At 33.2% G+C, this 15788-nt stretch overlaps 1 protein-coding gene across 3 annotated transcripts in view; it reads left to right on the forward strand.

Moving 5' to 3' along the window:
• Positions 1 to 15788, forward strand: part of OLA1 (Obg like ATPase 1) — a 215319-nt gene that overhangs the window by 1944 nt on the left and 197587 nt on the right. The gene's annotated exons all lie outside the window — the stretch shown is intronic.

Here is a 15788-nt window from a genome sequence, read left to right on the forward strand (position 1 = left end):
TTGCACAAGTTATTTAACTGCTAGGAAACGGGCTGTAAAGTTGGTTGTGAAGGTTTTAACTACAGAATTTCCTCATCCAGGAGTCCCTTATACCAGTGAAATCACAAGTCCAGTCCCTATCTCTGTTGTATATCAAAACTCGGGAAATTATTGAAATTTATAGTTTTGGTAGAAGCTGAGATAGACAAATTTAGGCTCAGAGAAGTGATTTAGTCATGATGACACAGGTAATAAATGTCAAAGTTAAAGAAGAATTAAATGATCTGGGGTGTTTGGATTTCTACTTTTATTCATGGTGCTGTCAAAACTTATTTTGGCTTGCAAAAAGTTATACTTGAACAGTTTTAATTATTTAAAATGCTTTGTGAAAGTATACACGTCTATTTAGCTATAAATTGGGAAGCTTTTAAAAATGTGTAGATATCTTTTGTTTTGACACGGTAGTTCTGGACTTGAAATTAGGGAGATTTAGCTTCAAATCATGCTTCATTTACTAGTTTGTGTGATCCCAGGCAAGTTGATTAACCTTTTCCCTCAATTCTTCGTTTGTAAAATGATAAGTTGGACCAGATGGCTTTTAAGTTCTCTTATTATTATGATCCCTGTGAACTTGTCCAACCATAGAGTATATTCCCTAAAAACAGGTAAGCAGAACTCCCTGATAATTGTATTCATCACTAATAATAGATGTCATTTTGGTTAGTTGGTCTCTGGTTTTTAACAGGAGAAATGTATGCTTGACCTTTGATGATAGGATACCAGTATTTTCTTTTGAATTTGACCTGAGTGTTGTACCTATTAGTGTTGACTTTATTTAAATTATGATGATTAATATTGATATTTTATTTTTCATGATCCTTTTTTCACTGTAGGATTTTAGAATCTCAGATTTAGACTTGAGGGAAGCTTAGAGGTCTTTTAGTGTAGCCATCTCATTTCACTGATGAGGAAACTGCCGACCAGAAAGATTAAATAATTTATCCCGGGGGCAAACATGTACATAATAAGCCACAGACCACCTTTCTTTCTGCTGTGCATACACTGTCCTTCCTGGCTGCTCTCCTTCTTCACCATTTACTAATTTCTCAAAACTAGTCATCTTTTAAATGCTAATATGTATGTGTGTGTGTGCATCTACTTATCTATCTACTTACCTACTTAAAACCAGAAGTCTTAGAAGGAAGATGCTAAGATTAAGGAGGATTGTAAAAGGCTGCTTTTAAAAAGTGAGACTTTAGCTGAGAATTGGAGCAAGTCTAGAGGGAGAGATAAAGAGGGAGAGTATTCCAGGCCTGGGGGACATGGATAAGAAACTATGGACTTATGTTAATGCCCAGTTTATGTTTTAAATAGTCTTCTGTTAACAAGGATTTATTTTTATCTATGATCAACTATGATCTCTTTTTTTTCCTTGATAGTAGTCTTTTATGGGTTATCAGATGGGAAATTTCTTCTTAGCAGGGTTGTTTCCCTGATTGTGGTAAAGATGGTGAACCTCTTCTCCGCAAGGGTTGTTTCCCTGGACAGTGGCTGACAGAGCTCAGCTGGCATAGGGTGAATAGTCTGGGGGTTAAAGCAATTCCCAGGGGCTACTGGGTGCTTGGTCCTAGGTTACTTCCAGGTTCTGAGGAGGAAAGGGCTCTCAAATGCCACCTTCTGCCTCTCCTTTAGGATACCTCACTACTAAAGTTATTTTTGTTTGTCCTTTCACTGGCAGTGTTTGTGTAGCAGGTAGCAACAAGAATTACCTTGATAGTAAATTAGTGCCCTTTGAGCTAGAGAGTCCTTTTTATGCTTCCTTCCCATTGAGTATTGTGTGGTAGAACTGAAGGTTAGGTGCATTTGACTGGATGGAAATACTATTGGGTTAGAAAGCCTTTCTTTCCCTCTTCATTTCCTCTTCCTCCTTCCCTTCCCTTTTCCCCATTATTTTTCTCCTTCCTTCCTTTTCCATTCCCTTTCTCTTTTTATTTTCCTCTTTCCCTTTCCCCATCTGTTTTTGACCCTTCCCCCCCCCATCCATTGCTTTAGAATCTTACTTATTCTTTGCATTAAATATCATTTCTATACAGATGACTAAATTTAAGATGCATATATGTGTGAAGATGAAAGACTGTAGGGTTGATTCTTCTGAGCTAAAGACTTGTAATACTTCTCTAGTTACATTATCTGGCATCAGTTAAACATGTCTTAAATAGAGGCATTGATTCCTTTCAGACTTTATTTCTTCCTGTGATACCACTAATCATCCAGAGCACAGATTGTAGAGCTGGAAGGACACTTAAGGGCCTTCTACTCACTTATGTGCAATCTCATTCATCTATCCTGGATAAACTCATCCCTATGACTTATTAGACCTAAACTCTCTTTTCCTGGCCATTATTCTCCTATATGTGTTTTCTTCCTTTATTAGAATATAATTTTAAAATTTGGAATACAACCCTTTAGTACAGAATATGGTACATAGTGCTTAATGAAGGATTTTTTAATTCATTAGTATTATAGATAAGAAAACTGAGACCCAGTGCATCACTGTTATGTTTGATAGTTCTTTCTTTTTTCACCTTATAACTAATCAGTGAGTAGGTCCTGTTGATTCTACTTCTATGACATCTTTTGCATTTATCCTTCTTCTCTATTTCCATGATGACTAACCTAGAATGGACTGTCATTTCTCCCTGTCTGGACATTTTGTAATAGTTTTTTCATTTATCTTCTAGCCTCTTTTCTTTTATTTGATATTTATACCATTTCCAGAATAACTTCTGTGTTTAAAAATCTTGAATATTTATTTATTTTTTCCTGAGAACCACATCCTCTGCCTGCTATTCAAAGCTCTCCAGAGTTTGTGGCCATCCATTTTTTCTAGTTTTATATCTTACAAGTAATCTCCTTAAGACTATTCCAACCAAAATTGCTTTAGTCTGTCATTGGAATGTAATGTGTACCCTTTATTTCTATGCCTTTCCTAATGTACTTGACCACTAAGTAATCAACCTCAGGCTAAGAAATGTTTAAATTCTGTGCCCAAGATCACAGAATTGGATCTAAAATGCAGGTCTCTCTAACTTCTTATATGTCTCCATCCTTTACTTAAACAGTGGAATTCTATTCTTAAAAGATCATCTCAAATGCAACTTCCATGAAGGTTTCTGTGATTTCCTTTTGCCCCGGCAAAGTGCATATAGTGTTGGACATTGTCTGGAAGATCTTAAGTTCTTCTTTAACTTTGACATTTATTACCTGTGTCATCATGACTAAATCACTTCTCTGAGCCTTAAGTTTGTTCATTTGTAAAATGGGCCTGAATAATAACTTATAGATTTGTTAAAAGGCTCTAGTGTGCTTGCTCATCTATGTAAATTTTTTTTTCAAACTTTAAAAATACATGTTACAAGTAATTCATTCTTAGTGATTTTGATGAGATTCAGATAGAAATGGCTCTGTGATGTCAGAGGCTATCTTGCTATTATTATTTTATAATTAATATCTGTGGACAGGTGGCTAAAGTAAATTTTTTTGTAATTGTTCAAAATTGTTAGAATGTAAATTCATCCTTTTTAAACTCATGGAATTATCTTTAGGACAACTCTAATAGAAGACAAGATACCTGGGTTGATAAGTTTTATATCTGTGCCATTGTGGGCAACAGTTTGTTTGGTGTGAATGTTCTGGTCCCATTATAATTTATTGGTTGAGTTTTCCATAATATTTTGAGGCATCTATTTGCAGTATGAAGATTTCTTGTCTGTCATTCCATGAAAGATAGTCTTCTGATATATATAATTTCATCTACCTTCTCATATGTATTCAGTTTGTATTCACTATGCATTCAGTAGTTGATAAATTTTTATAGCCTATAGTAATCTGTTGCTTAGTCTGTTGTTTCTTTGAATAGTCTGCATTGCCATATGTCATGGAGAAATGTAGAGCTAGGCTTGTGTCTGACACAAACTATTAAGATAGTTTACTAGTAATTTCATATTCCTTGGTGAAGGGTTTGTATCAGTAATTATGGCTCTTATTTGGTCTATTGTTTTTTACCTTTGCAGAGAAGCTATAGCGTATGTCACCTTCTTTAATATAATTGTTCTGTTTTTTATTACATTAGTGGTATAGAAGCTTTCTATTTCTCATTTGATCCAACTTGCATTTTCATTGAGGATGCCTTGCAACCATATAGCCAAGTTTTTCTATGTCACTGTTTTTCAAGAATCTTTCTCCTCTGATTTCTTTATTCTTACTCCTTTATGGGAAAGTTTTTGAGTGTTACTGAAATTTTGGGCTTATTGAAGCTTAAACATGATGAAGTAGAGTATTTATTAAAATTTTTATAATGCAGAACACTATTGGAAATGGCAAACTATTAAATCCTTTTTTGGAGCAAGGGAAAGTATAAATGTTTGTATTCAAAGACCCCTTTGCTGAGGTCTATTTATAATGCATAAGGAAATTCAGTATTGTAGGGATTATATTTGATTTAACTTCTATCATATCTTGGTCTACTGCTATTCATAAAATCATGGAATTTTGAGCCAAAAGGGACTTAAACCCATTTAATACAACCCCTTCATTGTAAGAGATAAGGAAATGGGGGTTTAGGAAGTTGTTTTGTGAGAAATTGTTTATTTCTCGCATGTTTAATAATTAATTATTGAATCGGGAAAATTTTTCCCTATTTCTTCTTCTTCATTTAGAAATCAAGCAAATCATTACCGATTTACCCAGGTCAAGATCTAATCAGACATTTAAAAATTGGGGGCCCATAGGTATTATTCTTGCTCATTGTGTTTGCCCAGATAGGCGTGGGAAAATGTTGATTTGTCAAGATAGATGATATGGAAATTGATGTCTCTGACCAAAATTTGAGTCGGACCTGAGTCTTGTACCCTAAGAGATGAATACTTTCATTGTGTTAACCTATGGGAGTTGATTTATGCACCTTCTGGAAACACCTACTCTTCAAATGGCATTAAAACTATGAGCCCACCACTGAGGAGTCTATGGGCTAAGAGATGGCCAGATGACCATCCTTTTATTTATAATATGCTGGCCTCATTAATAAAATGATTAAATTGCCCAGAAATTATGTGTCTCGACATAACATTCTTTGATCAACACAATTAATATTAGTGGAAGATAATACAGATTTTTTAATGTTGCTATATTTATAAGTAAAGCAAAACTAAACACAATTTATATTTCATGTTATTAAATCTTTAAAATTTTTCTAGCATCTCTGTCAAAGATGATTTTTCTACTTTAGAATTTCTAACAACCCTCTCCATTTTGTTTTTTCTGCTTTTAGAATTTTTTTCATGCTATAACTCATTTCTATAGAGTGTTGCAGTTGTCCAAGGAACCTTTAACATAGTCATCTGAACTAGGCCTTCTTAAGTACATTGATTATTCTTTTACAAGTGAGGAAATGGAGGGTCAGAGAAGTAAGGTGACTTCCAAAATCATCCTGTTACTCTCAAGAGTAAAGATCCATCCTCAGGTTTTCTAAGTTCATTGTTGATTCCATTAGTTTTCCCCTCTGCTTTTAAAAACTCACAATATATTTTTATTTTCTTATTTTTAAGTTCAGTTGTAGCATTTGTTAATTTTACTAATATAATACTATTCTTTATGTACAGTAGAATCTATAATGCATATTTTCACCATCAATTCTTGGAAGTTCATATGGTATTTACATTCTTTCGCTTTCAACCATGTTTATATTCATTATAAAACCGAATCTGCATTTGAAGTACAAATATTAACATTTTGTGTGTTTTCACGGTTTCACTTCTATTTTGTATGTGTAGAAAAATCCAGGAAGGTCCTAAACAATGTTTTTTGGTGTGCAATTTATTTTATCTGGTGGCTTGGTAGATTTTTTTCTTTATCTTGTTTTTGAAATATATATATAAAGTATGTTTGCATATATGTGTATATGTAAGATAAAAATAAATGTATGTATACATGTGTGTGTATATATGTGTGTATATATATACACAGACATACATGTGAGTTGAATTTTGTATTTTTACCCACAAAATGTAATTTTTTGAAAAAAAAAATTCTACCTTGAAATGGTTGAGGAATTTAGCATGGTTTTAGTGTTTATATCTCCTTGATTTTTCCATCCATCTTTGGCACATATTAAAAAATTTGTCAGAGTTTTTAAAACTCTGGTTTTCATCTTTCAGAAGATTGGTTTTTCATGCAGCAATTTTGAGTAGTTTTGTTGCCATTTTTGAGGAGGACTATGGAAATCTAGACTCTCTTTGATTCTTACTCTTTCCCCCTTTCAGAAACTGTAACAGTATCCAAAGGCAATTAACATGATCACCTCTTAGATATTATCAATAAACTTGAAAGTACTCTTTGGTCATATTTTAGCTTCTCTTGGAGTATTTGTAAGACTATAGGAAAATTACTATTTCTTGTTGGTCAAACATTTTAAGCAGTAGTAATATATAAAAAGTTATGTAGAGACACAACTTTGTAAAGTACATAGTGTTTTATAAAGTAGATTAAACAACTCTAAAACACCATGGCTTTAAATAGCCATTTGATGATTATGCCAACCCAATAGTTACCCATAAAAATGACATATGTGTATGTTTGCACATATACAGGTAAAAATCTCAAAATTTTTACTTTCATTAAGTTTTCTGCTTATAACATGCTCAACATGTCTTACAGATAAAAACAGCTATTCACGTATATTTAAAAAAGGAGAAAATATATAGATTTTGATAGACTGTGTTATTTGGACATAAAGGTAATTTAAATGAAATTGGAAAGCCTTGAAAACTGAGGTTACCCACTTTGTCGTGTTACTTTTTGATATCATGTATATCATTAAATTTCATGATATCTTACTGTGCTGAAGAATTTCTTTGGTCTTTTTCCGGGCAGATATGTCATTGTATTTATCATAATTCCTCTCTTTACATTTCTGACATATATTACTTAACAGTAAAACTAATTCAGTTTGCTGTTTTACTCTTGATTGCTATATACATTTGTCCAAATTTTGTCCAAACAATTTTGTAAAAATAGCCCATTTATTTATCATGCTATATAAATGCCTTGTACTGAGGCATAGTTATTATTGTATTTATATGTACCTCAGACTACTGGGAGATAATAAAGTGTTTGACTTGGAATTGAGAAAACTTGGATTTAAAACCTGTGTCTGATATTAACTCTGCGACCATGGCAATGAATTTATTTCATCTTTCTGAACCTTAGTTTCTTTTTTGTAAATGGGAGTAGTAATACTGTGAGGCCCATCTGACACACAAGATTGTTAGGAAGTTCAAATAAGATAATGCATGCAAAGTACTTGTATAACTCAAAGCCCTCTATGAATGCCAGTTATTATTAACCTAGGATAAATTTTTTAAAAGTATTTCAAGGTACAGAATATATGTTTGATGAGTGGGCTATAATGTATTTCTCTTAGGATTTGCTTTGCCTTTTCTGATTCCACAGTGTTCTAAAATTTTACATATGTTTTTAGAGAAAATTGTGCTCTCTTTTAAGAGTAGAAATAATTTTTTTTTTTTCTCCTGGAGTATAGTGGTATGAGAACCAAGGTATGTTTTGGTAACAGAAAGAAACCAGTTGGTGTAATAAATATCTATCTTTCTTTTTTCTTTACTTTTTTTTTTTTTTTTTTTTTTACACTGAGATAATATTTGTAAAAGTCTATATATTTGGGTGAGATAAATTGGTACTCTATTTTTCTTTTACTTTTTAAGCTTTTACTAATGGTTTTTAAGGGGTCTAAATTTATAAAAATGTCCTCATTCCATAAAAGGCCTTATAGGCTATAACGCTACAGGCTGAGGGGCAAAACTTTCAAATTCTTTGCTTTTGCAAAGCTTTTCTTCTATAATAGATTTGAATAGATCAAAATGTCTTAACATGCCACTGAAGCCTAAGTATAATCCTTAGAGTTTTCCTTTTTCTTTGCTCTTTTTTTTTTTTTTTTTTTTTTTTAAATTGTGTGTGTGTGCCTACAAAGCTACTGGCTTAGACTTTATAAAATTTAAAATAAATGGCCAAGATAAGACGATTTGTAGACATGGAGATTTGTCTTCAAAATTCAGTATGACTTCATGTAAGATTTTTTGTTGCATGAGAAAAAAAATTAGCCTTTACTTGGCTATCTTACTGTATGACTTTATTTTACTCTCTGAAAAATGCAACTCTTTTAAGACAGCTCTTAAAGATATGAAGCCCTAGCCAATTAGTAGAATATATAATATTCTATATATATTCTATAATATAATTAGTAGAATATATAATATATAATGCTATATGTTATAAGATATAATAATCAATGAGTATTTAGTAAGTGTCTATGGGTGCCAGGTTAGTTATTCAAATATAAAGAATGAAGCAATTTTATTCTAAGAGAACTCAGGACACAAGAATATGTGGCTGTACAGAACAAATGTGCTACAAAATGGTTAATTATTACGAGTTAGGTAAGGAGAGCACCAGAAGTTGGTAAGATCATGAAATACTTCATTTAGAAGGTGGTACTGAACCCTCAAAGTTTAGAGAGATTCTGAGAAGGAAGTGCTTTCTACGTTGGAGGGAAGGAGGACAGCAGCAGGGCCAGTTCAGAGGCAAAGAGAACAGGAGCAATGTGCAAGAATATGGAAGTATAGGTTGGGAAAAATGTTTTTAAAAAACTAAAACAGAAGAATTTTATATTTTGTTTCTTGAGGCCAGAGGGATCACTAGGAGTGATTGAGTTAAAGGAATGACATCATCAGATCTGTGCTCAGGGAAAAATCACTTACACAACTATTTGGTTTTTTTTTCTCTCTCTTTCCCACCCCCCCCTCACCTTCTCCCCTAGATGCAAGTAATCTAATATATGTTAAACATGTGCAGTTCTTCTCTTCATATTTCCACAATTATGCTATACAAGAAAAAACAGATTAAAAAAGAAAAAAATAAGAAAGAATACAAAATGCAAGCAAACAACAACAAAAAGAATGAAAACATTATGTTACGATCCACACTCAATTCCCCAGTTCTCTCTCAGGATTTGCAGATGGCTCTTTTGATCACAAGACCATTAGAACTGGCGTCAATCATCTTATTGTTAGAAAGAGCCATGTCCATCAGAATTGATCATCATATAATCTTGCTGTTGCCATGTACAATGATCTCCCTTCATTTAGCATCAATTTATGTAAGCCTTCCCAGGTCTTTCTGAAATCATCCTGCTGATCATTTTCTTACAGAACAATAATATTCCATAACATTCATACCATAACTTATTCAGCCATTCTCCAACTGATGGGTATCCACTCAGTTTCCAGTTCCTTGCCATTACAAAAAGGGCTGCCACAAACATTTTTGCACATGTGGGTCTTTCCCTCCTTTATGGTCTCTGGGATACAGGCCAGTAGAAACATTGCTGGATCAATTGCTGGATGCACTTTGGATAGCCCTTTGGGCCTAGTTCCAAATTCCTTTCCATAATGGTTGGATCAATTCACAACTTCACCAATAATGAATTAGTGTCCTAGTTTTCCCATATCCCCTCCAGTACTCATAATTATCTTTTCCTGTCATCTCAGCCAGTCTGAGAAATGTGTACCTCAGAGTTGTCTTAATTTGCATTTTTCTAATCAGTAGTGATTTAGAACATTTTTGTCTGTGTGAAAATTTCTTGGGTGAAAATGTATCACAAGTGGAAAACGTTTAAGAAGCCTGGGAATAGAAAAAGGTGCCATGTGAAAATAATTTTTTGTAGAAAGTGGATTTGAGTTGGTTAAAGTTTGAGTCAGTAAGAACAATTAAAAGATTAATGGGGAGAGGTGATGATCGTCTTGTATTATGATAGTGGCTATATGAATGGAGAGAAGGGGATTTATAAGGAGAATTGTGAAAGTGGAAATTCATGATTTGACAAAGATTGTATATGTGGGCTGAGTTCTAATGGAAGTCAAAAAATGACAATGAGATTGTGAGTCTTGATGATTAGGAAGATAATGGTGTCCTTTGGGAAGGGGGAGGACTTTAGGGGAAATTAATGAGTTCTGTTCTTGAAATTTTGAATTTAAGATGTTTATGGGGCATATGATTCAAGATGTTCAAAAAGCATTTGGTAATATGAAATTATGGCTGAAGAGAGAAATCCTGGGATTTATTGTTATAGACAGATATGATATTTGAATTTATGGGAGCTGATAAGATTATGAAGCAAAATAATATAGAGCATAAATTCTTTTTCAACATTGGTTCTATAAACTTGGTTTTTAAAAAAGTCTTTCTGTATTTTTAATGTAATTGGTTTCTGTTGTAGTTCTGTACATTTTATTTTATGAATTTAGAAACCTTTTTTTGAGGTTGTGGGGAGTTTCATCAGAATTTGAAAGATATCCATTACACAAAAAGGATTAAGAATTCCTTGGATTAAGAGGGGTCAGGATAGACTGTAGGGGACACCCATGCTTAGTAGATGTGACTTGGAGGAAGACCCTGCAAGGGAAATTGAGAAGTCAGACAAAAATGAGAATCAGAAGAGAGAAGTATCCTAAAAACTTAGGACAAAGTATACAGGTTTATAGGAGAATTGCAGAGAGGTGAAGAAGGATGAGAAGAAGTTTAGCAGTTAAATGATCATTCCTAGCTTTGGAGAGAACTTTGAATGATGAAGTTGGAAATCAAATTGCAGAAAGTTCAGAATGGAGTGAGGAGAAAGTAAATGGAGGCCCTGAGAATAGATGGCTTTTTCATGAAGGTTGTTAGTCAGGATGTGGAGGAGAGAGTGTAGAAGTAATTGGATTAAATTTTTTTTTTTTTTTAAGGACAAAGATAACTTGGACATGTTTGTAGATTTTAGGAAGCAACCAGTAGATAGGGAAAGATTAAAGATTAAACAGAGAGAAGGAATGATAACATGGACAAACTTCTCGAAAAGATTGGAAGTGATGAGATCAAGGGTACATGGAGAAGAGTAGGCTTTAGCAAAAAGAATCACCTATAGTAATGTTTTTTGTCACTGCAGCCACAAAGTAGGTAGGTGAAGTTCACAAGGCATGGGAGCTTATGAAGTTCTCTAATCTGCCTTCCACTCCTAAATCTATTGGTAAGAGGAGGTGGTAAGTGTTGGAGATCTGTCTCACTCTTTGTAGCACACTTGCAGCTTTCAGTATTCCAACTATTGGTAAAGGTCTTACATGAACTAGAATATTCCATTGGATATTGGAGCAATGTCTTCATATAATTGTATTAGATAAGTTTAGAAGATTTTGGCGCTATGAAGCCCAACATGAAGGGGGAGGGGGAGGGATTCTTCAGTGTAAGTGATTTATACAAATCAGAATTCATTCCTTTAGTTTAAAATTGAGCTGCCTTAATAATTGAGGTAAATACAAACCAAATTGGAATGAAAAAGTTGACTTTTAGACTTTGTGCTATATACTTACTGAGTTTACTAGATTTTAAATAAAAAATTTAAGCATTGAGTTGGGTGGCCATTTAAAATGAGGAAATATTTGTTAAAAAAAAAAAAAGAAAGAAAGAAAGAAAAGTACTTAAATGATGCCTCACATAGGTGCTACATGTTTCTGTGTGTAGAATACAGCAGAAGATGATTGTACATGAGACTCTCTTGTGTACAATTTGCTTTTCTTTTATGTAAATAATGCAGTATTACTTAAAAAGAAAATCAGTTAAGGAGGAAAAGATTAGTGCTTAGTTGAGATAAGTTAGTGTAAATTTTTTAGTAAACCCAGTCATTATGGTTTTGTGGCTTTCTTCAGGAGCTCCATTCAAAATATGTCAACATCGTGCTTCATTCTCTCTGCTTTTGCTCTTATCTTTAGCACTTTTTTGGCCATTTCCCTCTTCTCCTTTTCTTTGGGAGCTTGCCCTGTTTATCTTTCTCCCACTTTAGTCTGTTACCCACCATCTCTTTCCTGTGTAACCTATGAACATGCCCCACATTCCGCTATCTTGAAACAACCTTCTCATGGCCCTTACTGCTGCCTCCTCAAGCTATCCTAGCTTTTTCTTTCCATTGGATTCCATACTCTTGGAAGAAACTTCATTTCTTTACCTACTATTCGCTTCTCTACCTCCTATTCGCTTCTCTACCTCTTGCAATCTGACTTCTAGCCCCACTCTTCAAATGAAATCATCCTTTTCAAGGTTGCCAATTTTTTAAAAGAGGAGAAATTTGTATTCATCTCTTTGGTTTTTGCACTTGTATATTCCTTTCTTTTTCTCTTTGATCCCAGTCATTATCAGGCATCACAGACAGAAGTCTGGGAGTGATTCTGTTAAGTTTTCAATGATCTTAAAAGAAGAATGGGAAGAAAAGCAAAAAGGAATGTAACGAGAAGGGAAGGGTAAGAAAGGCCAGGAAAATTATCTCATGTTTTCAGTTTAAAAATATAAGTTCACACAAACAAGAAGGAAGGAATAAATAAAATGGCTGACACTTGTACTAGCATATGTACTGGTCAAAAAAAGTAAAGAATATATATAAATATAAATAAATATATACAATCACTTGGGTATATCAGGCAAATGATAGAAAAAGGGGAGAAGAAAAAAAGGAATTATTAGGAGGAAGTACATTAAAGGATTGATTAGTCCTGGAGTTCCTTTACTTAAGGGTTGCCCTAGATTACAAGAAATCCAATTTCTCCTCCTCATCCCCTCCTATGTGATTGGGCAGTCACTTTTTTGAGTCTCTACAATGGAAGACTACATAGGAATTGTTGTATAAATCTTAGAACACAAGAACCTATTGTGTGAGCTGATGGGTAAGAGATGTAGCAAGAATGTCTTAAGAATTAGAACTATCTGATATCAATTCATAATACTATTTATATTCTTGGGCTTCTTGCTTCCTTAACTTGTGAATTCACTTCAAAAATTTTAATGAGATTATCTGTAATATTAAGATAATGTATCTTTTTTGAATTTTTAAAACATGGTATCAGATTTTGGAATAATTTCTGCCATGCTTTTTACATTTTGTCCTCTCAGTTAAAAAAAAAAAAAAAACCAAAACATTAAAGTAGGGAGTCCTCTTCTTGGTATTTTATGTTTTTGTATTAATTGAACATTGGTTTTGAGTCAGATAGTTTCAGATTTTGCCTTTAGTTTGTTCCTTCGGTCTTTTTCTTTGTTAACCAATACCAAACAGTTTTGGTAACTGCTGCTTTATAATATAATTTGAGATCTGGAAGTGTGACTTTTTTTTCCTCCCAGCTTTTCAGATTTATATCTCCTATTGTGTTTTAGACTTATCAAACTGGTTACCCTGTGGACATCTTAAATTCAGTGTGTCTAAGATAGAACTCATCTTTTCACCTAAATCCTCCTTTCTTCATAACTTTATTATTGTTGAGGGTACTATCATCTTCACAGACTCATCCTCTTTTCTCTTTCACTCTCCATGTTCAACTGATTGCCATGTTTCTGGAGATTCTGCCTTTCCTCATTTATGGCTTGAAAAGCATCCAGGTTCAAGTTGTCATCTCAGCATTGGCTATTGGGATAGCCTGCTGCTTGGTCTTTCTACTGGTTTCCTGGTCTTTCTAGGACTACCATTAAATTGTGTGTTTGACATTCAAAGTTCTTTATAATCTGGTTCCTTCTGACCTTTTCAGTCTCCTTATATTTTACTCCCACTAGATGGCGAAGTAGAATGGAGTGGTAGGTCTTGAGTCAGTCAGGAAGGCCTTAATTGGAATTTATTTTCAGACAGTTAACTAGAATTTTGGTCCTGGGCAAATGACTTAACCTCTGTCTACCTCACTTTCTTCAACTGTAAAATGGGGTAATAATATTACCTAACTCCTAGGGTTATATTGAGTGTTCAATGAGATAATATTTTTAATTATAATATTTTTGTTGCATTCTTTGCTTAGTATAGAGAATAGGCACATAGTAGGATTTTTTAAATGCTTGTTTTCATCCTTCTGCCATGAATATTTTTTCTGGTTAATTTAGTTGTTTTTTCTTTAAGGAGTTCTTTGTAACAGAAAGATAGTCATCCTTGATCTTGCCATTATCCATAAATGTACCATTTCCATGTTCAAGAATTCCTAACCCTTTTTATTATAGTCTATTGGTTTTTCTCGTCTCATTCTGCCTTTCCTTATAAATCCTAAATCTTTGTCTTTGTTCAGATGAAACATCTCATCTTTAGCCAGATGAATCTTCTTGATTTCAAGCTTGGTACTTTATTCATTGTACCACCTAGCTGCACATATTTTGTAGTTATCTTGATTCATATTTATTTGTCTATTAATGTCTCTTGGATTTTGTTATTATATGGAAATGCTGTTTATTTATTTTTTGTTTTGTAATATGTAATGTTCCTAGAGTTAACAATTAACCTTAATTATATATTTCCTGATTCCCATAAATTTCTAAATCATTATGTCATCAGAAGATCAGAATTTCGTCTTTTCTGTGTGTATCTTTTTTTGGTCTATAATTTCTTTATTTTATCTTACTGCTATTGCAAGCATTTCTAGAACTATAGTAACGGAGTAAATGTTTTTGTTTTATTCCTGTATTTATTAGGAAAACTTCTAGGTTATACCTGCTGTAACCCATGGATTCAGATATAATTTCTGTGTTTCTGATACATAGTTCTCTCCTTGTAGGGATTTAGGGTTGAGAGTTGGTGGAAACTGGGAAAAAAAAAATATATATATATATATATATAGCCCTTCTTTAAAAAATATATAGTATTTTATTTTTTCTAGTTACATGTGAAGACAATTTTTGACATTTATTTTTTGAAAGATTTTGAGTTCTGAATTTTTTCCTTCCCTCGTACTTCCTCACGATACCAAGCAATGTGACATATTATACACATGCCGTTGTGTAAAACATGTTTTCACATTAATCATGTTGTAAAAGAAGAAACGGAATAAAAGGGGGGAAAAAAAACCAAAACACATGAACCTCCTCACTCCTTCCCCAAAGTGAAATTCTTATACTTTGATTTGCATTCAAACTCCATTATTTGTGATGTCATTTTTCATTATGAGTCTTTTGGAATTGTTTTGAATCATTGTATTACTGAGAAGAGTTGATCATTGCACATTGTTACTGTTACTTTGTACAGTGTTCTCTTGTTTCTGCTCACTTCATTTGGCATCAGCTCATTTTTAAGTCCAGGTTTTTCTGAAATCTCTTTGCTAATGATTTCTTATAGCACAATAGCATTTCTTTTTTTTTTTTTTTTTTTTTTTTTTTTTTTTTTTTTTTTTTTAATAACTTTTTATTGACAGAACATATGCCTGGGTAATTTTTTACAACATTATCCCTTGTCCTTACTTCTGTTCCGACTTTTCCCTTTCCTCCCTCCACCCCCTCCCCTAGATGGCAGGCAGTCTTATACATGTTAAATATGTTATAGTATATCTTAGATACAATATATGTGTGCAGAATTGTACAGTTCTCTTGTTGCACAAGAAGAATTACATTCAGAAAGTATAAATAACTGGGAAGAAAAACAAAAATGCAAACATTCACACTCATTTCCCAGTGTTCCTTCTCTAGCACAATAGTATTTCATTACATTCATATGTCACAATTTGTTTAGCTATCCCCCAGTTGATGGTTATTCCCTCCATTTTCAATTCTTTGCAACCTCCAAAAAAGCTACTGTAACTATTTTTGTACTTGTAGGTCCTTTTCCCTTTTTTATACTCTCTTTGTGATACAGACCTAGCAGTGGTGTTGCTGGATCAAATATATGAAGTTTTTAAGCCCTTTCTTTTAAGCCCATG

This window comes from Sminthopsis crassicaudata, chromosome 3, assembly GCF_048593235.1.
Source record: "Sminthopsis crassicaudata isolate SCR6 chromosome 3, ASM4859323v1, whole genome shotgun sequence".
NCBI classification, from domain to species: domain Eukaryota; kingdom Metazoa; phylum Chordata; class Mammalia; order Dasyuromorphia; family Dasyuridae; genus Sminthopsis; species Sminthopsis crassicaudata.